Consider the following 25675-nt stretch of genomic DNA (forward strand, 5'->3'; position numbering starts at 1 on the left):
CACTGCAAATCGACTATGCTTCAATTAAAAAAAAAAAATGAAGGCCAGAAAACAACAAAATACCACCAACCACAGCTTACTCCCCTCAAGAAAACCCACAGAGGGAAAAGGAAGATAGTAATGAGACTAGAAAGTTCAGAAAAGGGAAGTATGAACTGAGTACAAGATGCCTCACCCCACAGGCACAAGCCCATGGTTTGAACTTCTGTTTGTGTGGCATGAAGCAGAGCCCACCCCAAGATGGCAGTGCGGCAAGACCCCTGCCTCCCTCCAGAAAGAGGACTGATGTAGCAGTGGTCTCATGAGCTGGTACATCCCAAGTGTAAGGGAATCCCCCTGCAAATAAGAAATTGAGCGCCAGCTAGCCGTATAAAGGGCAAGCATTTGGTTTCTGCCCAAACCAAAGATTTGTGGACTCAGATACAAAATCTGTTATGTTATCAGATCCCTTTGTCCTTGCAGATTTAAGATGAAAGAGATGGAAATACCTTTCCTTACATTCATGGTGTGTAGATAGCAGTAGTGTGCTGGTAAGTGTTTTAACAATCCACTAGGAAGAAAGAAACAAAAAAGGCCTTGAAATGTTTGCTGGTTTCCAGTTCCCTGGTGCAAAGACTCTCCTTGTGGCCAAGTTCAAGCTGCTGACTTAAGGTTACCGAAGGTGGAGTTGGGCAGCCTGAGCTTACCACGGGGTTAAACAACCATAGTGTTGCATTTACCTTATGTGCTTTATGTGCATCGTTGGATAAATGTTCGTAGATGAAAAAAGTGAGGCTCAGAAAAATAGATTACTTACCCTGTGTCATTAGCTACTTACTGGTGGAAAGAGGAGTTTAAAATCAATTAAAATTGATCTGCTCTAGACCAGTAGTTCTGAAGCTTTTTTGATATTGGCATAAACAGCCTTTTTTTTTTTCTTAGTCTTATGAGAGGATTTTATGAGCAATAAATTGGATAGCCTATGTAAGACCCCTAGTATAGATTTATGCAATTGATGATCAATAAGCAACTGTTATTTATTACTATCAATATTGTTATTATTATCATATCCTTGTTATGTATGAGGCAGAGGCTCCTTGCTTTGATGTGGAAAAAATGAAGCATTTGTTGACATGAACCTAGTTAGAGAAGTGGCTATGCCTGCAGTTTCAATACAATTCTTTGAAAGGCATTTCTTATGGCACAGACCTTGTAAGACGCAGAGCAGGGCTCAAGGCCATAATTTCTCCATATATCCCAAAACAGATTTCACTGACTTCTCTTAAACTCTGCTCTTTAAGCCAGGTCATAGCACGTGTTGAGGTTTAGATAATACCACACCCATGGGATGCTGAGGGCAGAAACCTTGAGCAGGAGAGAATACCTTGCTGCCAAAGGATGTTGCCAAGCCAAGAAGTATATCTTCATGAGGCACTCAGTGGCCATAAACTCAGCTCCATTCCATGTTTTCCTCTCACTCTTATGTATTTTTACTTTAGAACACTGTGTACACATGGATGTTGGTTTTATTCTCAGTGGTTCCCAAAATAGAAAACAGATAACAAACACCTATCAAATTGTGGTGCTGGGGAAGACTCTTGAGACTCCCTTGGACTGCAGGGAGATCAAAGCAGTCAATCCTAAAGAAAATAAACCCTGAATATTCATTAGAAGGACCGATGCTAAAGCTGAAGCTCCAATACTTTGGCCACCTGATGCAAAGAGCCAATTCATTGGAAAAGACCCTGATGCTGGGAAAGACTGAGGGCAAGAGAAGGAAGCGACAGAGGATTAAATGGTTGGATAGCATCACTGACTCAGTGGACATGAATTTGAACAAACTCTGGGAAAGAGTGAAGGACAGGGGAGCCTGGTGTACTGCAGTCCATGAGGTCACAGAGTTGGATACCTCTTAGTGGCTGAACAACAGAAGCAAGTGCCTAACAAATAATTTTGTGAAAGTACATTATGACTCTATTTTCACAATAACTCAGACCAAACTAGAATCTTTATAGTAGAAAGTATTACATGCCTCACCCATGAGTCAAACATTTACAGATTTAGCAAATGGGCTCTGTGTCCTAAAACGATGTTTACTTGTAACTATTGTTGTTGTTTAGCCACTAAGTTATGTCCAACTCTTTGGGACCTGGAGGCCCGCCAGCGTCCTCTGTCCATGGGATTTCCCAGGTAAAAATATTAGAGTGGGTTACCATTTCCTTCTCTGGGGATCTTCCTGACTCAGGGATCAAACTCATGTCTCCTGCATTGCGGGTTTGCTACTGAGCCACCAGGGACTCATTTTCTTATTTAAATATGTGATTTTGAGTCCTGGCTCTATGACTTTTTTAACTGACTTGACTCTGAAACTTTACGGCATTGAGACACTCGAGCCCAGAGGGTCACAGGGCAGGTTGGTTTGGGATTTTGTTTTTGTATTACAGTTCGTGGTCATTTTAATTTATCAACATAAAATTCAAACAAATGGATATTCCTAGAAGTTCCCTCTGGGACAATTATTGGGAAAATGCCATTAGTTCCTAAAGTTTAAAATGTCCTACCTCAGAAAATCCCAAGTTGCACACATACCAAAAAGAATAATTTCAAACTCATAGAAAAAGAGGTCAGTTTTGTGGTTACCAGAGGTGGGAGTTGGGAGGTGGGGAGAAAGGGAAGGTGGAACTGGATGAAGGTGGTGAAAAGGTACAGATTTCCAGTTACAAAATAAAAAAATACTAGTCATGTAAAACATTTTGAATATAATTGACACTGCTGTTATACATGAGAGGTGTTAAGAGAGTAAATCCTGAGTTCTTATCACAAGAAAAAAAATTTTTTCTATTTCTTTAATCATGTCTATTTGAAATGATGAGTATTCGCTAAACTTACTGTTACTTCATGATGTATGTAAGTGAAATCATTCTGTGGTACACCCTAAGCTTATACAATGCTGTATGTCAATTATATCTCGATAAAACTGGAAGAAAAAAATAACAAAATATTCTTAGAAGAATGATTTGCAATGCCAGTTTTAATGGCTGGTAAGCATTGTATCATGTGCATATATTTACTAATTTTTCAGGTGGTCCATTATTATTAGATACTTAGATCGGGTAAAGTATTACTCCGTCATTAATAAGGCTGTGATACACATCCTTATTCACAGAGTGTTGTGCACATCTCTGATTGTTTCACTGGACTTGCTACTAAAACTTTGTGCCCTCTGAAAGCTTTTGATACATTATTGCCAGATTTCTCTGCCAAACAGTTGCATTTAAGGTGTAACTTTAGGCACCCCACTCCAGTACTCTTGCCTGGAAAATCCCATAGATGGAGGAGCCTGGCAGGCTGTAGTCCATGGGGTTGCTAAGAGTCGGACACGACTGAGCGACTTCACTTTCACTTTTCACTTTCCTGCATTGGAGAAGGAAATGGCAACCGACTCCAGTGTTCTTGCCTGCAGAATCCCAGGGACGGGGGAGCCTAGTGGGTTGCTGTCTATGGGGTCGCGCAGAGTCGGACACAACTGAAGTGACTTAGCATTATTCCCAACAGCAGTTCATGAAAGTGTCTGTTTTTTTCACACTGTCAGCACATCAGATATTGCCATACTATTTCTTTAACTTCTTTAATGATTCTCAATTTTATAGGCAAAAAAAAGTGCCAACTTGTTTTTTTAGTTTGTACCTCTTGGGAAAAACAGGATTCTTTAAAAAAATCCTTTTAAAAAAGCCCTGGATTTCCCTCACGTTTTCCAGCATCATGTTGGTGGCACCACAGTCACTGCACTGGGGCTCCGTGGCCAAGTGACTCACTCTGTCAAAATGCTAACAGAGTTTCCTGCCATCGGAGGTTCTGTCAGAACGTTACGTGGCTTAATTTTGACCCTTAATACCAACATCCTTTGTTCCGAGAGGAGGGGAAGAGAAAGCATCAAGTAAACATCCTAAGAGAGGGTAGCAGCTGGCAGGAGCATTTCTGCTTTCATTTGTCTGCATTGTTAGGTTCAGACTGAAGGGCAGATAGGAAAGCCCTTTAACAGGCAGGGAAACCGACTGTAAGGAGACTTTGTTTTGACACAGGTCACTCTCGGTGTTTTAATGCACTCACAACAGTTTCTCCTTCTGGTGTGGAGTTGGAACGACCCTGGACTCCACAGAGGCGTGGTGCCCTCCCTGTAGACTGAGTGAATCACATTCTGTCACTCCTCTGTTGCAGTTCTGAGTAGAGTACGTTTGCCCTCATCTCTTTTCCCCCCTTCTGTTAGGAGCAGACTAAATCTAATACTGTGTTCTTAGCGTATGTTGAACTTAGTGAACTCTGTGATTCTCATGAAAAGGCTCGAGTGGAGAAAGGCCAGGTCTTGTAATTAAAGGCTTCTGGAAGCATCCTTCAGAGCACATGCCATTGGCTCTTGTACCCTGTTGTCCACCAGAGTCTCTTCTCTGTGTATTGCAGTGTAAGTGTGATGTGGCCAAAGAGAGCTGATGCTTGAGATTTTTCACTGTGACAGTGCAGAATAACAAAGAAGGGGGAGACGTTTCTTTCTTTAAGTTTATATTGACCTAGCTTCCATTGCTCTGAGAATTACTATATGAAAAAAATTTTTTTAATAAAGTCTGTACTATTATATCATTATTATTGATGTAATGGGTTAAAAATTGCATATTGGTTTTCATTTTTAATCCGTCTATTATATATAATATGGACTTCCCAGATGGCACAGTGGTAAAGAATCTGCCTGCCAGTGCAGGGAGACACAAGAGATGCAGGTTTGATCCCTAGGTCAGGAAGATCCCCTGGAGCAGGAAATGGCAACCTACTCTAGTATTCTTGCCTGAAAAATTCCATGGACAGAGGCGCCTACTGGGCTATAGTCCAGGGGATCGAAAAGAGTTGGGCGCAGCTGAGCACAACACACACATAGAATATATATTAAATATTAGTTTTATATCTGGTCAGCCTCAACTCTACCCCCTCCTAGGTTTTAACACTTTTTTTCACTTTATTCCAGACTGCAGCTTTTCCCTAAGCTCATATCAGGTCCTCATGTATAGAAAACTGCCTTGTTTATTTGAATAAGAAAAAGTTTGAGACTTCCAGAAGAACATTAAACAGCTACATGCATACAGAAACAGAATATAGAATATACATTTCTAATTTAACTTTGGTATAAGTCACAACTTCTCTAGACCTGTTTTTACATGATGAAAGGAGAGTTTATCATTAGAAGAAAGAACACAAGTAAACCCTTTTCTATTTCAGACCTGTCAGGGGAGTCAGGCCCCAAGTCTTTCACAAACCAGGAGCTGTTTCCCCTTCTCCTCCTGAATCTTAGCTCCATTCCCCTCTAGCTCTTTACTTACCAATAGAACCGGACAGTAGGGTTAATAACCACCACTGATTCCTATTCTGGACCCGGAATAGGTGTATAAGGTTCAGAGGATGGATTTACTTGCTCCATGAGGCACACAGAATCCAGGAGTGGTTGAACTTGAACTTCAACCCATGTTTTCAAGCTCCAGAACCATAATCTCAACCACTGAACTATGCTGTCCCAAAGTAGCCTGGTGGTTCTCCAACATTTTTTCAGCACTGAAACTTTTTAACTGATATCTTCCATAAAATTGCAAAAATAGGGCTGCCCTGGGTAAGAAGGAACCCAGGTCTCATTTGCTTGGCCTCATTTACAAGCCTGGGTTGGCCCCATGGTGCTTTCACAGAACACTGAGCTGCAGGAAGTAGGAGAGGAAACCACTACATTCCCATGACTACACTGACCTTGATGGAGCAAAACCTACCTTGCCTCCTCTCCAGAGTCTCTGGGTGAAGACCAAGCAGTCAGGGTCCACAAGAGCAGAGGCCCAAGAGTGTGAGTCACAGCTTAAGTAGCAGTGTCAACAGTCAAAGGCCGATAGAGCTGCCCTATTTTAATACTTCCGCAGCGCTGCAGAAGGGCTATCAAGAGACAAGCAGTGCCTGCATTTTCTCTGCCTTCACAATGGATATGATAAGGGATTTGGAAACTCATTTCCCCTGTTCTTCTCTGCCAAGTAAAAATCAGAGTTATACTGAATAAAAATTGAATACCCTATGTGGCTGGTTTGGTAATCATTAATGCATCCTTAATATCTAGCTATGTCTGCTGGTCATACCAAAATCTGGTTTTAGATCTTTCAGTTCAGTTCAGTTCAGTTGCTCAGTTGTGTGTGACTATTTGTGGCCCCATGGACTGCAGCACACCAGGCTTCCCTGTCCTTCATCATCTGGAGCTTGCTCAAACTCATGTCCATTGAGTCAGTGATGCCATCCAACTATCTCATCCTCTGTCATCCCTTTCTCCTCTCATCTTCAGTCTTTCCCAGCATCAGGGTCTTTTCCAGTGAGTCAGTTCTTCACATCAGGTGGCCAAAATATTGGAGTTTCAGCTTCAGTATCAGTCCTTCCAATGAATATTCAGGACTGATTTCCTATAGGATGGACTGGTTGGATCTCCCTGCTGTCCAAGGGACTCTCAAGAGTCTTCTCCAACACCACAGTTCAAAAGCATCAATTCTTCGGCGCTCAGCTTTCTTTATAGTCCAACTCTCACATTCATACATGACTCATGGAAAAACCATAGCTTTGACTAGACGGACCTTTGTTGGCAAAGTAATATCTCTGCTTTTTAGTATGCTGTCTAGGTTGGTCACAGTTTTTCTTCCAAGAAGCAAGTGACTTTTAATTTCATGTCTGCAGTCACCATCTACAGTGATTTTGGAGCCCCCAAAATAAAGTCTTTCACTGTTTCCCCATCTATTCACCATGAAGTGATGGGACCAGATGCCATGATCTTAGTTTTCTGAATGTTGAGTTTAAAGCCAGCTTTTTCACTCTCCTCTTTCACTTTCATCAAGAGGCTCTTTAGTTCCTCTTTGCTTTCTGCCATAAAGGTGGTATCATCTGCATATCTGAGGTTATTGATATTTCTCTTGGCAATCTTGATTCCAGCTTGTGCTTCTTCCAGCCCAGAGTTTCTCATGATGTACTCTGCATATAAGTTAAACAAGCAGGGTGACAATATACAGCCTTGATGTACTCCTTTCCCTATTTTGAACCTTTCTGTTGTTCCATGTCCAGTTCTAACTGTTGCTTCCTGACCTACATACAGATTTCTCAAGAGGCAGGTCACGTGGTCCGGTATTCCCATCTCTTTAAGAATGCTCCAGAAATAACTCACGCTTTAATAGAATCTGACATGTCAGTGTCCTAGTGAAGAATATTGCTTTCATTGTTTCTTGCCTTCTGAAATACCTCAGTCCACTGGGGACCAGTGTATTTATAGTACCCACAAATTGTTTTTAAATTTCAACTGTTGAGTTAGGTGTGCTTGAAGGACTTGTGAGCACAGAACCACAGCTACACTACCTAGTTGGCCCCAGCAGCACTTATCATCAGATAAATGGGAGAAGAGAATTTATCTTGACTGCAGGGGTAAAACTCATAGTGCATAAGCAATCCAAGCAGATGAGGGTTAGCAATGAACATGCAGAAGAAACTGATGTTGGTGAGTAAAGAGGAGGCCAGAAGCTTCCCATAAGAAGTATAACCTAATCAGAACCCTGGCAACTTGAATGGGATTTAAAAGCATGTCCAAAAGAAGTTTGCCTTCTTGGCTCTATGGTGGTGTGGTAATGGAGTGAGAGCGCTTGGAGCAAGTTCCTAGAACTTTTGGCCACAGTAGAGTGTAAAGTATGCAACAATAAAATTCATTTATTGGTTTTATTTAAGCTGAGTTTTTTCATTTTGGACTTTTTTCTTTTTCACATTTTCAAATACTTGAACCACATGTAAAATCTTCTTTGAAAATGACCGATCAACCAGCATCGTTACAAGTACATGTGGGCACAGCATACTTAGCGCAGGATCCTGTATGCACATCAGCTCTTCCATTTGCTGTGTAAGACGTTTCTGTTTCCTAATGCAGAACACCCTTCTCTGAGCTCACCTACTTGGGACTGCTGATGAACATGGAGGCAGTTTTCAATTTGGGGCTGCTACACATACAGCTACTATGAACATGTGTAACAGATCTTTGTTTGAACATAAGCTTTCTTCTCTCTGGAGTAAATACCTAGGGGTGATATATGCCTGGACTTTTATAGTAGATGCATATTGAAGTTTCTTAAAAACTGCTCAACTCTTTCCCAAAGTGACTGTACCATCTTATATCCTCATCAGTAGTGTGGGAGTTCTAGTTGTTCTACATCCTCACCAACATTTAGTATGTTTGTTATTTATTTATTTTTCTTTTATTATACTATTTATTTTTTTTCCTGGTGATTCTCATGCCTTTTAAGGATTGGCCTTCTTCACATCTTCACCTTCCCCCAACCTCTGCAGTATAGTTTCTATTCAGTCAAGTCCTCCTTCCGCTGGAAATGACTTCTAAGAGCTCCCCATCCTTACTGTCCTGACCTGGATCCACTTCCCAGGCCACACCACTGTCCTCTGGAAACTTCTATCCTACTGGGTGGGGCTCCCTGGCTCCCGGGCCCTCCACCTTCCTTTCTTGCTTTGCCTGAGTACAGACCTAAGTAACTTTCAATGAGAGAACAATGATAGATAGAATTTCTGAATCCTCACACATCTGAAATGTTTTCGTCTTGCCTTCATACCTTATATACTTTGATAGTTTGATTGAGCAGAGAAATGTTGGCTCAAAGTTATTTTCCTTTAGAACTCAAAAACCATCTATCATCTTTTAGCATCCTCTATAGCTAATGATATTTCATTATATTATTTCAAATCCATTCTTATTTTCAGAAAGAACCTTTCTGCATCCTTGGTTTTCTGAAATGTCCCCAAGAATGTGTCTGAGCCTGGGTGCTGTTCATGATACTAAGAACTCAATAGACTGTTTCAATCTGAACACTTTTGTTCCTTTAATCTGGAAAGTCCTCAATCTCAATTTTGTATAATTCCTTCCACTCTGATTAGTTGATTCCTATTAATCACATTTTGGATCTCATCCATTTTTCCTTCCAGGTATTTTGTTATTTTCTCCTGTATATTTTGTCTCTTTTGTAGTATGGTTTTCCGTTTTAGTTACTCAAAGGAATAGAGGTATATCATATTTTAATTTGTATTTTTTTAATGAACACTGATGTTATATGTTTCTCTTTTCTTTTACTTTTAACCAATCTATTTCTTAATATGTGAAGTTGGTATCTAAAGGCAGCATTTATCTAATATCTTCATAATAACTTTGCAACTTTTATGTCAGTTTGAAATTACTCCAAAATTAGAAGTTTATGTTTTTTGTTTGTTTGTTTTATTTTATTTTTTAACTTTACAATATTGTATTGGTTTTGCCATATATCAAAATGAATCCACCACAGGTATACATGTGTTCCCCATCCTGAACCCTCCTCCCTCCTCCCTCCCCATACCATCCCTCGGGATCGTCCCAGTGCACCAGCCCCAAGCATCCAGTATCGTGCATCGAACCTGGACTGGTGCCTCGTTTCATATATGATATTATACATGTTTCAGTGCCATTCTCCCAAATCATCCCACCCTCTCCCTCTCCCACAGAGTCCAAAAGACTGTTCTATACATCAGTGTCTCTTTTGCTGTCTCGTATACAGGGTTATGTTTTTAAAAAGACTTAAATACTAGAGAAAAGATATTTTATATTTACTCATTTCCAGTGCTGTTCATTTCTTTGTGCAGATCTACATTCACTTCTCATATAATTTTCCTCTTGTCTGAAGTTCTTCCTTTAACTTTTTTTTAAATTTTATTTTATTTTTAAACTTTACAATATTGTATTGGTTCTGCCATACATCGAAATGAATCTGCCACAGGCATTCTGTGTTCCCCATCCCGAACCCTCACTGTTCTGTTGGTGATGAATTAATTCAACTTTTGTTTGAAACCGTCTTTATTTCACCCTCAATTTTTTGGATAATTCTTCAGGGTATAGATTCTCAGTTGAATCTTTTTTCATTACTCTAAATGTGTTGTTCTAGTATTTCCTCATTTGAGTTGTTTCTAATCAGAAATATCATCATTATGTTATGCTGTGGTGTAGCTTTCTTCAGGTTACTTGTACTTGGATATCAATAAGATTCTCAGATCTGCGGATTAATATTTTCAATTAAACGTGAGTTTTGAGCCACTACTTCTAATTGTCTTTTCGCCACTGCTTATTTTTAGGGACTCTAATTATTCGTCCATTAGGTCACATCTTAAAATTATCTCATTGATGATTTTTAATTTATTTTTAAATTCTTTTTTCTCAGTCCCATTTTGAATACTCTCTATTGATGTCATCAAGTTCACTAATCATTTCTTCTGCAATGTCCCATGTACCATTAATCCTATTCCACTTTTCTATATGTTTTACATAAATTGCCTTTCCCTCACCTCTGGATTATACCCAATGATATTACTAATGATTTTTTGTACATTAAATATTTCTTATATTTTTATAGCAGTTCCTTAAATTGGCAATTTCTTCCACATTTCATGGATTCTGAGAAGCAGGTAGGGGGTGATATTAATAGTGTCTGTGTTTTACAGGTAAAGTAAATGAGAAATCAAGTGAGACTGCCAAGGTGTCTAGTGAGTGGAAATCACTGTGGTTGATCATAATCATTTATCTTTTCTTATATGATCGTATTTAATCTGGAACCATTTCTTATTTTTAAATTTGGTTGTTTTGGGTTACATAGACATATATTACATTATAGATGGATATTCAGTTCAGTTCAGTTCAGTCGCTCAGTCATGTCTGACTCTTTGTGACTCCATGAATCGCAGCACACCAGGCCTCCCTGTCCGTCACCAACTCCCAGAGTTCACCCAAACTCATGTGCATCGAGTCGGTGATGCCATCCAGCCATCTCATCCTCTGTTGTCCCCTTCTCCTCCTGCCCCCAATCCCTCCCAGTATCAGAGTCTTTTCCAAGGAGTCAAGTCTTCGCATGAGGTGCCCAAAGTATTGGAGTTTCAGCCTCAGCATCAGTCCTTCCAGTGAACACCCAGGACTGCTCTCCTTTAGGATGGACTGGTTGGATCTCCTTGCAGTCCAAGGGATTCTCAAGAGTCTTCTCCAGCACCACAGTTCAAAAGCACCAATTCTTCGGCGCTCAGCTTTCTTCACAGTCCAACTCTCACATCCATACATGACCGCAGGAAAAACCATAGCCTTGATTAGATGGACCTTTGTTGGCAAAGTAATGTCTCTGCTTTTGAATATGCTATCTAGGTTGGTCATAACTTTCCTTCCAAGGAGTAAGCGTCTTTTAATATCATGGCTGCAGTCACCATCTGCAGTGATTTTGGAGCCCCCAAAAATGAAATCTGACACTGTTTCCACTGTTTCCTCATCTATTTCCCATGAAGGAATGGGACTAGATGCCATGATCTTAGTTTTCTGAATGTTAAGCTGTAAGCCAACTTTTTCACTCTCCTCTTTTACTTTCATCAAGAGGCTCTTTAGTTCCTCTTTGCTTTCTGCCATAAGGGTAGTGTCATCTGTGTATCTGAGGTTATTGATATTTCTCCCGGCAATCTTGATTCCAGCTTGTGCTTCTTCCAGCCCAGCATTTCTCATGAAATGTTTAACTTCTGCATAGAAGTTAAACAATCAGGGTGACAATATACAGCCTTGACGAACTCCTTTTCCTATTTGGAACCAGTCTGTTGTTCCATGTTCAGTTCTAACTCTTGCTTCCTGACCTGCATATAGGCTTCTCAAAAGGCAGGTTAAGTGGTCTGGTATGCCCATTTCTTTCAGAATTTTCCACAGTTTGTTGTGATCCACACAGTCAAAGGCTTTGGCATAGTCAATAAAGCAGAAATAGATGTTTTTCTGGAACTCTCTTGCTTTTTCAATGATCCAACGGATGTTGGCAATTTGATCTCTGGTTCCTCTGCCTTTTCTAAAACCAGCTTGAACATCAGGAAGTTCACGGTTCACATATTGCTGAAGCCTGGCTTGGAGAATTTTGAGCATTACTTTACTAGCGTGTGAGATGAGTGCAATTGTGTGGTAGTTTGAGCATTCTTTGGCATTGCCTTTCTTTGTGATTGGAATGAAAACTGACCTTTTCCAGTGCTGTGGCCACTGCTGAATTTTCCAAATTTGCTGGCATATTGAGTGCAGCACTTTCACAGCATCATCTTTCAGGATTTGAAATAGTTCAACTGGAATTCCATCACCTCCACTAGCTTTGTTCATAGTGATGCTTCCTAAGGCGTACTTGACTTCACATTCCAGGACGCCTGGCTCAAGATGGATATTAAATATATTATATTACATTACTATTTACCAACTTGTAAAGATACATCAATTCCTTTGTTTGTAACCCTATCTGAATTACTTTGCTGACAAAGGTCTGTCAGCAAAGGTCTGACAAAGGTCTGTCCAAGCTATGGTTTTCCAGTGGTCATGTGTGGATGTGAGAGTTGGACCGTAAAGAAGGCTGAGTGCCAAAGAAGTGATGTTTTTGAACTATAGTGTTAGAGAAGACTCTTGAGAGTCCCTTGGACTGCACTAAGATCAAGCCAGTCAATCGTAAAGGAAATAAACCCTGAATGTTCATTGGAAGGACTGATGCTGAAGCTGAAGCTCCAATACTTTGGCCACCTGATGCAAAGAGCCAACTCATTAGAAAAGACCCTGATGCTGGGAAATATTGCAGGCAGGAGAAGAAGGGGGGATAGAGGATGAGATGGTTGGGTGGCATCACCGACATGAGTTGAGCAGCTCCAGGAGATGGTGAAGGACAGGGAATCCTGGCATGCTGCAGTCCATGGGGTCGCAAAGAATTGGACATGACTGAGTGAACAACAACAATCTGAATTCTAGCCAGTGATTTTTTCAGGAAATGTGAAACCAGGAAACAATAAGCTAGGTTTCTTCTGTAAATACTGATGAATATTAGTCACATAAGTGACTGAGAGGTACTCACACAACCAAAACAAAGTATAGGAGAGCTTGATTGAGTGGGGAAATTACCTGCTACTAGGCCCAGCTCTCTCATTAACTCACTTTCATGCCCACCTCCTTTCCTTATGCAGATAATAAAAGAGGAAAATCTAGTTCAGTAAATATTTATCAGGGGCTTACTATGAGTGAAACATTGACACATGACTTTTGATTTAAACCTCACCACAGTCCAGACGTCCCATTATGTAGGAGAGAGAACCAATATCAAAGAGATAAGAAGGGGCAAAAGGAGAAAAGGAAAGATATACCTATCTGAATATAGAGTTCCAAAGAATAGCAAGGAGAGATAAGAAAGCCTTCCTAGGTGATCAGTGCAAAGAAATAGAGGAAAACAATAGAATGGGAAAGACTAGAGATCTCTTCAAGAAAATTAGAGATACCAATGGAACATTTCATGCAAATATGGGCTCAATAAAGGACAGAAATGGTATGGACCTAACAGAAACAGAAGATATTAAGAAGAGGTGGCAAGAATACACATAAGAACTATACAAAAATATCTTCATGACCCAGATAATTACAATGGTGTGATCACTGACCTAGAGCCAGACATCCTGGAATGTGAAGTCAAGTGGGCCTTAGAAAGCATCACTACAAACAAAGCTAGTGGAGGTGATGGAATTCCAGTTGAGCTATTCAAATTCTGAAAGATGATGCTGTGAAAGTGCTGCAATCAATATGCCAGCAAATTTGCAAAATTCAGCAGTGGCCACAGGACTGGAAAAGGTCAGTTTTCATTCCAATCACAAAGAAAGGCAATGCCAAAGAATGTTCAAACTACCTCACAATTGCACTCATCTCACACGCTAGTAAAGTAATGCTCAAAATTCTCCAAGCCAGGCTTTAGCAATACATGAACCATGAACTTCCAGATGTTCAAGCTGGTTTTAGAAAAGGCAGAGGAACCAGAGATCAAATTGCCAACATCCGTTGGATCATTGGAAAAGCAAGAGTTCCAGGAAAGCATCTGTTTCTACTTTACTGACTTTGCCAAAGCCTTTGACTGTGTGAATCACAACTGTGGAAAATTCTGAAAGAGATGGGCATACCATACCACCTCACCTGCCTCTTGAGAAATCTGTATGCAGGTCAGGAAGCAACAGTTAGAATTGGACATGGAACAACAGACTGGTTCCAAATACGGAAAGGAGTATGTCAAGGCTGTATATTGTCACCCTGCTTGTTTAACTTATATGCAGAGTACATCATGAGAAACACTGGCCTGGATGAAGCACAAGCTGGAATCAAGATTGCCAGGAGAAATATCAATAACCTCAGATATGCAGATGGCACCACCCTTATGGCAGAAGGCAAAGAGGAACTAAAGAGCCTCTTGATGAAAGTGAAAGAGGAGAGTGAAAAAGTTGGCTTACAGCTTAACATTCAGAAAACTAAGATCATGGCATCTGGTCCCATCACTTCATGGTGAATAGATGGGGAAACAGTGAAAGACTTTAGTTTGGGGGCTCCAAAATTACTGTAGATGGTGACTGCAGCCATGAAATTAAAAGTCACTTGCTTCTTGGAAGAAAAACTGTGACCAACCTAGACAGCATACTAAAAAGCAGAGATATTACTTTGCCAACAAAGGTCCGTCTAGTCAAAGCTATGGTTTTTCCATGAGTCATGTATAGATGTGAGAGTTGGACTATAAAGAAAGCTGAGTGGTGAAGAATTGATGCTTTTGAACTGTGGTGTTGGAGAAGACTCTTGAGAGTCCCTTGGACAGCAGGGAGATCCAACCAGTCCATCCTATAGGAAATCAGTCCTGAATATTTATTGGAAGGACTGATGTTGAAGCTGAAACTCCAAAATTTTGGCCACCTGATGTGAAGAACTGACTTACTGGAAAAGACTCTGATGCTGGAAAAGACTGAAGATGCGAGGAGAAGGGGATGACAGAGGATGAAATGGTTGGATGGCATCACCGACTCAATGGACATGGGTTTGGGTAAACTTCGGGAGTTGGTGATGGACAGGGAGGCATGGCATGCTGCAGTCCTTGGGATCGCAAAGAGTCCGACATGACTGAGCAACTGAACTGAACTTGAGAAGGGGCAAGGCAGGGTCATGTTCCTTTCTGTGTAAAAAGCCCTGCTTGCTATTAAGGAACCGGTAAAGATGAAAGAGAATTCTTCTCCTCAGATTGCTTTCAAAATAGCAGAAGTGAACAGATGCACAGTCAGTGAGCAGGGAGGCACCAGTTAATAAGGAGAAGCAAGTGCTGCAAGAAATGATGCTGAAGGCGAGGGAAACACGTCAGAGGGAGAAATCACTTCTGCCTCCCATGGGTGGGTGAGGGTCAGGTGCTGATTTATCTTGAGAGTGGACTTTAATTTATGTATCTAAGGGAGATGATGATTTTTTATAAGCAGAGATATTAATTCTGGATGCAAGTATAATCAGTAAGCATCACCGTACACAGTGATGATAAAACTTGGAGTGTGTGCAGGACTCAACCAGCAGGTCGGTGTGGATGGAACACAAGCCCTGGTGACTCAGAGTGTCCCCTCCAGACCTGCTCCATCCCTGTTAGCAGGGAGGTCCCTAGAAATGCAGGCTGTCGGGTCCCACTCCAAATGGATTGCAGTCTGCACAGGTGATTCATGTGCAGAAGGAATAAAGGCAAGTCACACAGAAAGGTAGCTTCTGATCAGATCCATAGAAGCTGCAGGATGTATTGATTAGATGAGGCCGTGGCATACGACCCAGCAATCCACTGCTGGGCATACACACTGAGGAAACCAGAATTGAAAGAGATACGTGTACCGCCATGTTCATTGCAGCTGCTGCTGCTAAGTCACTTCAGTCGTGTCCGACTGCAACCCCATAGACGGCAGCCCACCAGGCTCCCCTGTCCCTGGGATCCTCCAGGCAAGAACAGTGGAGTGGGTTGCCATTTCCTTATCCAATGGGTGAAAGTGAAAAGTGAAAGTGAAGTTGCTCAGTGTCCAATTCCTAGGGACCCTATGGACTGCAACCTACCAGGCTCTTCCATCCATGGGATTTTCCAGGCAAGAGTACTGGAGTGGGTTGCCATTGCCTTCTCCAGTTCATTGCAGCACTTTTTACAATAGCTAGGACATGGAAACAACCTAGATGTCTATCGGCAGACGAATGGATAAAAAAGTAGTGGTACATGTACACAATGGAATATTACTCAGCTATTAAAAAGAACACATTTGAATCAGTTCTAATGAGGTGGATGAAACTGGAGCCCATTATACAGAGTGGATTAATTTAGAAAGAAAAACACCGATATAGTATATTAATGAATATATATGGAATTTAGAAAGATGGTAATGATGACCCTATATGTGAGACAGCAAAAGAGACACAGATATAAAGAACAGACTTTTGGACTCTGTGGGAGAAGGTGAGGGCGGGATGTTTTGAGAGAACAGCATTGAAACATGTATATTACCATATGTGAAATAGATTACCAGTCCAAGTTTGATGCATGAAACAGGGCACTCAAAGCTGGTGCACTGGGAATACCCAGAGGGATGGGATGGGGAGGGAGGTGGGAGGGGGTTTCGGGATGGGGGACACATGTACACCCATGGCTGGTTCATGTCAATGTATGGCAAAAACCACCACAATATTGTAAAATAAGTAGCCTCCAATTAAAATGAATAAATTGATTTAAAAAAAAAAGATGAGGTCTTGGAGCAAGACAGGGTGTCCATGTCTGCTCTGCCTTCAGCTCCATCATTTTCCAGCTGTGGGACCTCTGGAAAAGTTACTTCAACTATATCTAAGTTACCTGTGGCCTCATAAGATTTTTTTTTAATGTGCTTTATTTATTTAGATCCGTTTCCGGTTCACAGCCAAACCCAGGGGAAAGGACAGAGAGTTCCCATTCACCCGCTACCCCCACACACCTTCAGCATCGTCCGTTACTGACATCCCCAACACGAGTGGGGCTGTGTTGTAGCTGATGAACCTACACTGACTCATCATCACCCAAAGTCCATAGTTTGCAGTAGGGTTCACCCTTTGTCATCCAGTCTAATGCGTTTAGATAAATGTGTAATTATAGGTATCCGTCACTATGGTATCACCTTCCCAACCTGAAAAATCACCTAAAAGCGTGCTGTGCCTTTCCATCTCTTCTCCTGAATCCCTGGCAACTGCTGATCTTTTACTGTTCCGAGAATTTGCCTTTTTACAGAAAGTATTATAGTTGGAATCATACAATATATACCCATGTCAGATTGGCTTCTTTCACTTAGTAATATGCATTTTTTAAAGCTTCTTTGCATGGCTTGATAGCTCATTTCTTTTTAATGCTGAATAATATGTTTTTAAATTGTGATTCTGGAGAAGACTCTTGAGAGTCCCTTGGACAGCAAAGAGATCAAACCAGTGACTCCTAAAGGAAGTGAACCATGAATATTCACTGGAAGGACTGATGCTGAGGCTGAAGCTCCAAACTTTGGCCACCTGATGTGAAGAGCTGCCTCATTGGAAAACACCCTGATGCTGGGAAAGATTGAAGGCAAAAGGAGAAGGGGGCAGCAGAGAATGAGATAGTTGGATAGTGTCACTGACTCAATGGACATGAATCTGAGCAAACTCCAGGAGATAGTGAAGTGCAGAGGAGCCTGGCGTGCTGCAGTCCATGGGGCCACAAAGAGTCGGACACGACTGAGCGACTGAACAACAACAGTAGCAATATTCCATTGTCTAGATGTATCACAGGCTATTTATCCATTCACACCCTGGAGGGTATCTTGGTTACTTCTAGGTTTGGTAATTGTCAATAAAACTGCTCCAAATATCCAGGTGCAAGTCTTTCCTTAATATGTTTTTTTTAGTTTTAATATTTTTTCTTGAAGTATAGTTGATTTACAATGCCATATTAATTTCTGCTATACAGCAAAGTGATCCAGTTATACATATTCTTTAAAAAAAATACTCATTTCCAAATACTCAGTATGGTTTATCATAGAACATTGAGTAGAGTCCTCTATGCTATAAAGTAGGACCTTGTTTATCCACTCTGTATATAAAAGTTTATATATGCTAACTCCAACCTTCTACTCCATCACTCCTCCAAACCCCTCCCCCTTGGCAACTGCCAGTCTATTTTCCATCCATAATTCTGTTTCTGTTTCATAGATAGGTTCATTTGTGTTGTATTTTAGGTTCCACATATAAGTGTTATCCTATAATGTTGGTCTTTCTCTTTCTGACTTAACTTCGCTTAGTGTGATAATCCCTAGGTCTGTCCATGTTGCCCCAAATGGCATCATTTTGTTCTTATTATGGCTCAGTAATATTCCACTGAATGTGTGTAACACATCTTCTTTATCCATTCATCAAAACTAGTGGTATTCTGGACTCAGGCAGATCAAAGATAATTATATGGAATTAAATGAACTGCTGAATGTGATCATAATCTTGTGACTTGTCTCGCATATTCCTGGCTTCTTTATTTATTTGTTTTTCACTGTACTGGGTCTTTGTTGCTGCCTCTGGACTTTCTGTAGTCGCAGGGTGTGGGGCTACTCTCTAGTCGCAGTGCACAGGCGTTTCAGTGCAGTTTGGTCTCTTGTTGCAGAGCCCGGCTCAGGGCACATGGGCTTCAGCAGTTGCAGCACACTGGCTCAGTAGTTTGGTGCATGGGCTTACTTGCTCTGCAACATGTGAAATCTTCCTGGACCAGGGATCGAACTCTTGTCTCCTGCATTGGCAGGCCATTTGTTAACCACTTTACCACCAGAGAAATCCATTGCTGGCTTCTGATCTTTGTTTTTAAAATATAGAAAAGCCCTCTTCCTCACACTACTCATGATTTACAACAATTTGGTAATTTACACCTGTGGGTAAAATTAAAATATTTTTCTTTTTTTTCTGTCTGGTTCTTCCAGAAATTGGAGACCCTTGTTCTAAACAACCTTATCAGGTGAATGGGAAAGGCTATCGCTTGGCATGTGCAGGAATCTATTAATAGATATTTTGTTGTTATTGTTCAGTCACTAAGTCATGTCCAACTCTTTGAGACCCCATGGACTGCAGCATGCCAGGCTCCTCTGTGCTTCACTATCTCCTGGAGTTTGCTCATATTCATGTCCACTGAGTCGTGATGCTGTCTATCCCCTCATCCTCTGCCACCCCCTTCTCTTTTTCCCTTCAGTCTTTCCCAGCACCAAGGTCTTTTCCAGTGAGTCAGCTCTTTATATCAGGTGGCCAAAGGATTGTAGCTTCAGCATCAGTCTTTTCAATGAATGTTCAGGGTTGATTTCCTTTAGGATTGACTGGTTTGATCTCCATGGGACTCTCAAGCATCTTTTGCAGCACCACAATTTGAAAGCATCAATTCTTCAGCGCTCAATCTTCTTTATCGTCTCTCACATCCATACATGACTACTGGAATAACTATAGTTTGACTATATGGACTTTTGTCAGCAAAGTGATGTCTCTGCTTTTTAGTAAGCTGTCTACATTTGTCACAGCTTTCCTTACCAGGAGCAAGCGTCTTTGATTTTCATTTCTAAACTCACCATCCACAGTGAGTTTAGAAGCCAAGAAAATAAAGTCTGTCACTGCTTCCACTTTTTCCCTTTCTCTTTGCCATGAAGTGATGGGACTGGATGCCATGAATCTTTGTTTTTTGAATGTTGAGTTTCAAGCCAGCTTTTTCACTCTTCCCTTTCACTTTTATCAGGTGGCTCTTTAGTTCCTCTTCACTTTCTGCCATAAGGGTGGTGTCATCTGCATATCTGAGGTTGTTGATACTTCTCCCAGAAATCATGATTCCAGCTTGTGATTCATACAGCCCGGCATTTTACATGATGTACTCTGCATAGAAGTTAAATAAGCAGGGTGACAATTTAGAGCCTTGGTGTACTCCTTTCCTTATTTTGAACCAGTCTATTGTTCCATGTCCAGTTCTAATTGTTGCTTCTTGACCCTCATACAGATTTCTCAGGAGGCAGGTAAGGTGGTCTGGCATTCCCATCTCTTCTAAGAATTTTCCACAGTTTATTTTGATCTACACAGTCAAAGGCTTTAGGGTATTCAATGAAGCAGAAGTGGATGTTTTTCTGGAATGAAATTGTCTAGATTTTTGGGGGGACCTGAAAAAGAGATAAATGTACCCAATCTGTAGATATCCCAGGCAGAATCTGAAGGCAAGGCAAGCCATTGGCATGGCTTTACTGGCCTTGAGAGGCCTTTAAAAAGTCCAATCTGAGATTCTTAGTAAAAGGTTTCAGTGTAGTCAGTTTGGTTGGGCATTAGTTTGGTGTGGCCACTTTGCCTGGTAAATCAATAAAAGCTACTGTTTTCTGCTTTACCCAAAACTCTGTCTCTGTATTCACATTCAACACTGGTGAAGAGAGGATGAGTTTTGGCGTCAACACCCTAGTCCTCTGCCTATTTCTCTGATAGACTCCTGCTCGTGGTCTGTATCAGATTAAGTCTCTGCAAATGCGATGTCTCTGCAAAACACTTTGGACCCCGCCTACTTTCCTCTGTGCATCTCTTGAACCCAACCAGATTTCTGTCCTAACCAGACTGTGACTTTGTAGACAAGAGTGTCTCACACTGTAATATGTGAAGAAATCCCTGGGGAGACTGGTAAAAAAAAAATGCAGATTCTGTAGGTTTGCAATGGGGTGAAAGTCTGCATTTCTGATAAGCACTCAGGTCTTCATCACACTTTAAGAGCAAGGATCCAGCACTGATTCTCAGACTCCAGCACCAATAAGGAGCATGTGGAAAGCTTGTTCAACCATAGCTTCCCAATCCAACACCCCCACATGCTGAAATTCTGCAAGTCACAAGGTGGCGCCTGAGTGTCTTCATTTCCACCAAGCTCCCAAGGTGTTGCTGCTGCTGCTGGCCCACAGACCTGACCTTGAGATAACATGAGTTCCAGGTCTTGATTAATGCAACTTTGAAACCCTTAACTGGCAGAGAAAAGGGGTGTTTGATAAGCATGTGAGAAATTAGCTGGATGGGAATCAGTACCAGCATGCATCAGCCATGTAATTAGAGCTTTCAGAGCAGACAGATGAGTCAGTGGGTGCGTACATACACATGTGACAGTCTGCAGCTTAGAACTGAGGTACAGAGGGCCATAGTCAGCCTCTTCTTTCCTCCCTGCCTTCACACCAGGCTCAGCCCACAATGGGCCAGTACCCAGTGCTTGCGGGTACTTGGTTCAGGGAGCTGTCATGGTCTGGTTAGCAGCCCTTGGCCCCAGCTTTCATGGGCTCAGTGGCCACACCCTGGGCTCTATACCAGCAGGAACCGCCCCCAGAGATCCTTGTGCTTATGAGCAGGTTGTGGAGGGGTGAAAAGAGGCCATGAGGAGATACAGCACTCCCCCTTTGTCCATAACTACTCAAAACCTGCCCACAGTGTCTCTGCTCTGAGCTTCCTTATTTCTAAGAACTGACGACCGGAAGAGACAGCACTTTTTTCTGTTAGATGTCATCATGCCTGGATGAGCTGCACCATCTCATGGCCGTGAGCAGAGCTGGTCTGTGTGTGCTAGAAACATAGAAGTGCCCTGGGTCCTGGATAAGTCACAGAGCTGTTATTAACCAGCTGTGTGACCATCCTGACTCTATGTTTCTTATGACTCATCCATTCAAAAATGTTTATTGGGGGACTTCCGTGGTGGCCCAGTGGTTAAGACTCCACCCTCCCCAAGCAGGGGGCACAGGTTCCATGCCTGGTAAGGGACCTAAGATCTCACATGCTGCACACCATGGCCAAAACAATGTTTACTGAGCACCTGCTGTGTGAGGCTACAGCAGTGAACAAAACAGGGAACATTCCTCAGGAAGCTGTCATTACATTGAGAGAAACTGGACAATAACTACGTATTAAATATATGTAACCCAGAAAGTAATAAGTAAATCTGGGAAGGGGGTCATTGACTTCTAAGGTGGGAGAAGAGGAGATTCAATTTTAATAAGATGGTTAGAGAACACCTCCTCAGAAAGCATTGCACGTGTGTAGAAATGAAGGAGGTGAGGGAGCAGGCTTCCTGGGCATGTGGGGGAGGGGCATCTTGGCAGAGGAAACAGCATGTGCAAAGGCCCTGAGGTGGAAAGGCACCTGGCATGTTCAGGGGCACCCTGGGAGGCAGTTTGGCTGGAACGGAGTGAGCAAAGGAGAAACTAATAGATGAAGTCAGAGAGGGGAGGAGGGCAGGCGGTGAACCACCTTGCAGGCCAATGTCAGGACTTGGAGGAGGTGTGCCTGACCTGAAGTAACCCTTGAGGAGTCCCTCCAGCTGCTGTATTGGAAAGAGACTGTGGTCTTAGTTCATTTGGATCAAAGTGGGGCCAGTGGATGAAGTAAGAGGGTATTAGAGTCTTTATATATTTGAAGATGGAGTCAACAAATTCTGCAAAAAGATCACAGGTCAGGTTCAAAAGAGTAGACTCAAGTGTTACTCCAAGGTTTTGGTAGCTTCCATCAGAAGAATGGAGCTGCCATTTACCCCTAGATGTTCATGACAGTGACAAAATTTGGGGAAAAGATCAGGAATTTGATTTGAAATGCTTTTGAGAGACCCAAGTGAAAGCACTGAGCAGAGTGTTGGGTATGAGCCTAGATTTGAGGGGTGGGGTGGGCTGGAGATGTACATTAGGGCGTCCTCAGTGTCAACGTGATGTTTGGACCCACGAGAGAATGGTGCCACCAAAGGTGTGACTGTAGATCGGAAAGAGGGGAGGATTCAAGGACCATGCCTGGGGCATGCCAAGGTTAGGAAGTTGGAATATTGAGCAGAAAGCAGTGGGTGTGGAGAAGGGGCTGCCTGCTGCCTGTGAATCATGGAAAAACCAGGGAAAAACTGTGTCCTGCATCCACAGAGGAAGAGTATCAAGAAAAGGGATCAATTATGGTGTAAAATGTGCTGAGCAGTCAGGTCCAACGAGGCTTGAGAACTGACCATTGCATTTAGCCACCTGGAGGTCACTGGTGAACCTCCCAAAATCATTGGTGGTTAGGGGGAGAGCAGGGTCCAGAAACTTTGGGTGGACTGGAGCTGGATACAAATAAACACAACGCTGTTGAGTATTGTAAAAAGCTGTGCAGAAGTGAAGCAGTAATCATATGAGACTTCCCTGGTGGTCCAGTGGCTGAGACTCTTTGCTCCCAAGGCAGGGGGCCCAGGTTCAATCCCTGGTCAGCGAACTAGATCCCACATGCTGCAACATACAAACCTCACAGTGAAGATCCCATGTGCCACACCTGTGATTCAGCACAGTGGAATAAATAAACAATTTTTTTTTTTTTTAAAAAGAAATGACTCAGTAGTTAAAGACAAAAGTGGAATCAAAGGAGACTGTGCTTGCTTACTTCTTTGTTTGCTTATATGTTTCAGATTAAGTGAGAGCATGAGTGTATACTGATGAGAATAACCCAACAAAGCAGGAAAACTGGTGATACAGGAGAAGATGACTAGAATGATGTCCTCGTGCTGATGAGAGAGGATGTGATCCCAGGCAGCGTGGACGAGATGGACTTAGAGCATGGAGAATCCATCCACATGGCAGGAGGGAAGCAGGTAGAAGGGCCAGGGAAGGGTGGATGGGAAGGAGGGAGGTGGGATGTGTAAACAGTCTCTTCTAAGCCTTCTGTCTTCTCACTGACGTGGGGAACAAGGTCATCAGCTAAGACTGAGGATGATGGAGGTGGTGCTGGAGGTTCAGGGAAAAGGCAGAAAGTGTGACATAATGTCTCAGAGGGGGAAAGCTATTGATGGGCATGAGGGACCCTGTGCATGTGGCCATCAGTAATTTAGGGGGGTCCCAGTCAGTTCCATTGTATGGTTTCCTCCAGCCACGTTCAACTTCACAGTGCCAGTGGGGATTCAGATCTGATCAGGACTGGGTTTGTGCCAGGTGGACACAACCAGATCAGAAAAGATTGAAGGCGTTGAGGATGTGTGTACGGGAGGGACTGTGACGATGGCCCCTGGACTCTAAGGTGATGGAAGTAAGGGCACGAGGAGGCTGAGGGTCAGGAGAAACTGACACGTCAGTGGTTACACTGGGGTCAAAGCACCACTGGAGCTGAGATGCTCGAGGCGGTGAGGAGTAAAGGTGGGCGGGGCGTGAGGGGCTGGGGTGTCGGGACCCGAAAACCCCTGGAGCTGAGATGATCGAGGAGTGAGGAGTAAAGGTGGGCGGGGCTCGAGGGGCTGGGATGTCGGGACCTGAGAAGCCCTGGAGCTGAGATGCTCGAGGAGTGAGAAGTCAAGGTGGGTGGGGCGCGAGGGGCTGGGGTGTTGGGACCCGAGAACCACTGGAGCTGAGATGCTCGAGGTAGTGAGGAGTAAATGTGGATGGGGTGCGAGGGGCTGGGGTGTCGGGACCTGAGACAGAAAGGACACAGACGTGGATGATGGTAAAATCCCGGGATTAGGGAGGATCAATGGAGTGAGTGGCTAAGGATGGGGCAAGACACGCCCATCAGAGGACAGGAATTCCAGGAACCCCAGGTGAGGCAACTAGAGGAAGCCTGTGCTTTTGCTAGAAGATAAATATGGCTTCAGAGCCCTTCCATCTCAGTACACACTGGCCTTTACAATGTGGCTTTATTTCTTCCCTTGAAAAGGCAGATTCTATTTCCTGACTGCGTTGTCTGTGGCTTGGCTCTGTGACTTGCTGTGAGTGATTGACTGCAGCATAGGTGATCCTCTGTGGCCTCAGAGACTTTTCCTAGAGATGCTTTATAGGTTCTTCTCATGCCTGAGACCGTCATGCATAAAGCCAGCCTGGCCAACTGGAAGACGAGAGCCACGTGGAAAACTGAGGCACTCCAGTCAGCAAGCAGTGCCCACCATCAGACGTAGGATTGAGGCTATGTGGGAACATCTGCCTAGCTCACAGAATCATAGAACAATCTCCTTGTGATTTTAAGCCCCAAAGTTTTGAGATTGTTTATTAGGCTGCAAAGACAGAGAGGTATTTAGATAGTGAAAAGAACAATTGTATAAGAGAACTTTATAGAGTGGTACCAAACAAGAGCTACCAGCCAAGGTTTTTAGAAAATTAAAGTTTCTTTTTATTTATGTATTCACTGGCCATGCTGGTCTTCATTGCTGATTGGTCTTTCTCTAGCTGTGGTGAGCAGGGGCTACTCTCTCGTTGCAGTGTGCAGGTTTCTCCTTTGAGAGCTTTGCTTGTCACAGAGCACTGGCTCTAGCACGTGGGCTTCAGCAGCTGGGGTAGGGCCAAGAGTTGTGGTGCAGGGCTTAGTTGCTCTGTAGCATGTGGGATCCTCCTGGACCAGGAATCAAACCCTCTTCCCTGCTGAACAACCAGAAAAGCCCAGAAAATTATAGGTTGTAGTCCTTCTAATTTTTGAGTTATTTTGATGCCTTGCTGTTTATTGTCCAAATGTCCAACCTATACAACTAGGTGTGAATAAGAGAAAATCTACCACCACCCCAAAAAAACTTAAAACTCTCCGAGCTCCAGCATCTACTTGTCATTAATGACTTCCTGCTGTAGAGGGTCAGAAGGCTTCATGGAGGAGGTGTCCTCTTGGGTAATCCAGGCAAGATGAGAGGCATCACCCGGGACATGTCCAACACCCTCTTTTGCTTTGGGAGCAGACCCAGCACAAGGGGGCAGCTGAGCAGAGCAGAGGGACTATTAGACCTTTCCCTGTGGTTTGTCAGGTTGGGGGTTGTACAATTCTGGGGGCGTGCAAGAAGCC

At 42.7% G+C, this 25675-nt stretch overlaps 1 protein-coding gene and 1 long non-coding RNA gene across 2 annotated transcripts in view; one reads left to right on the forward strand and one right to left on the reverse strand.

Moving 5' to 3' along the window:
• CCR3 (C-C motif chemokine receptor 3) overlaps positions 1–5913 on the reverse strand; it is a 31842-nt gene extending 25929 nt beyond the window's left edge. The window contains exon 1 of the mRNA XM_019984065.2: positions 5781–5913. The gene's annotated coding sequence lies outside the window, so the exon portion shown is untranslated. The remainder of the gene's footprint in view (positions 1–5780) is intronic.
• LOC139178651 (uncharacterized) overlaps positions 1–23372 on the forward strand; it is a 191665-nt gene extending 168293 nt beyond the window's left edge. The window contains exon 2 of the long non-coding RNA XR_011563061.1: positions 23334–23372. This is a non-coding gene — a long non-coding RNA (uncharacterized lncRNA). The remainder of the gene's footprint in view (positions 1–23333) is intronic.
• Positions 23373–25675: the final 2303 nt, after the last annotated feature.

Source organism: Bos indicus, chromosome 22 (genome assembly GCF_029378745.1).
Source record: "Bos indicus isolate NIAB-ARS_2022 breed Sahiwal x Tharparkar chromosome 22, NIAB-ARS_B.indTharparkar_mat_pri_1.0, whole genome shotgun sequence".
NCBI lineage: Eukaryota > Metazoa > Chordata > Mammalia > Artiodactyla > Bovidae > Bos > Bos indicus.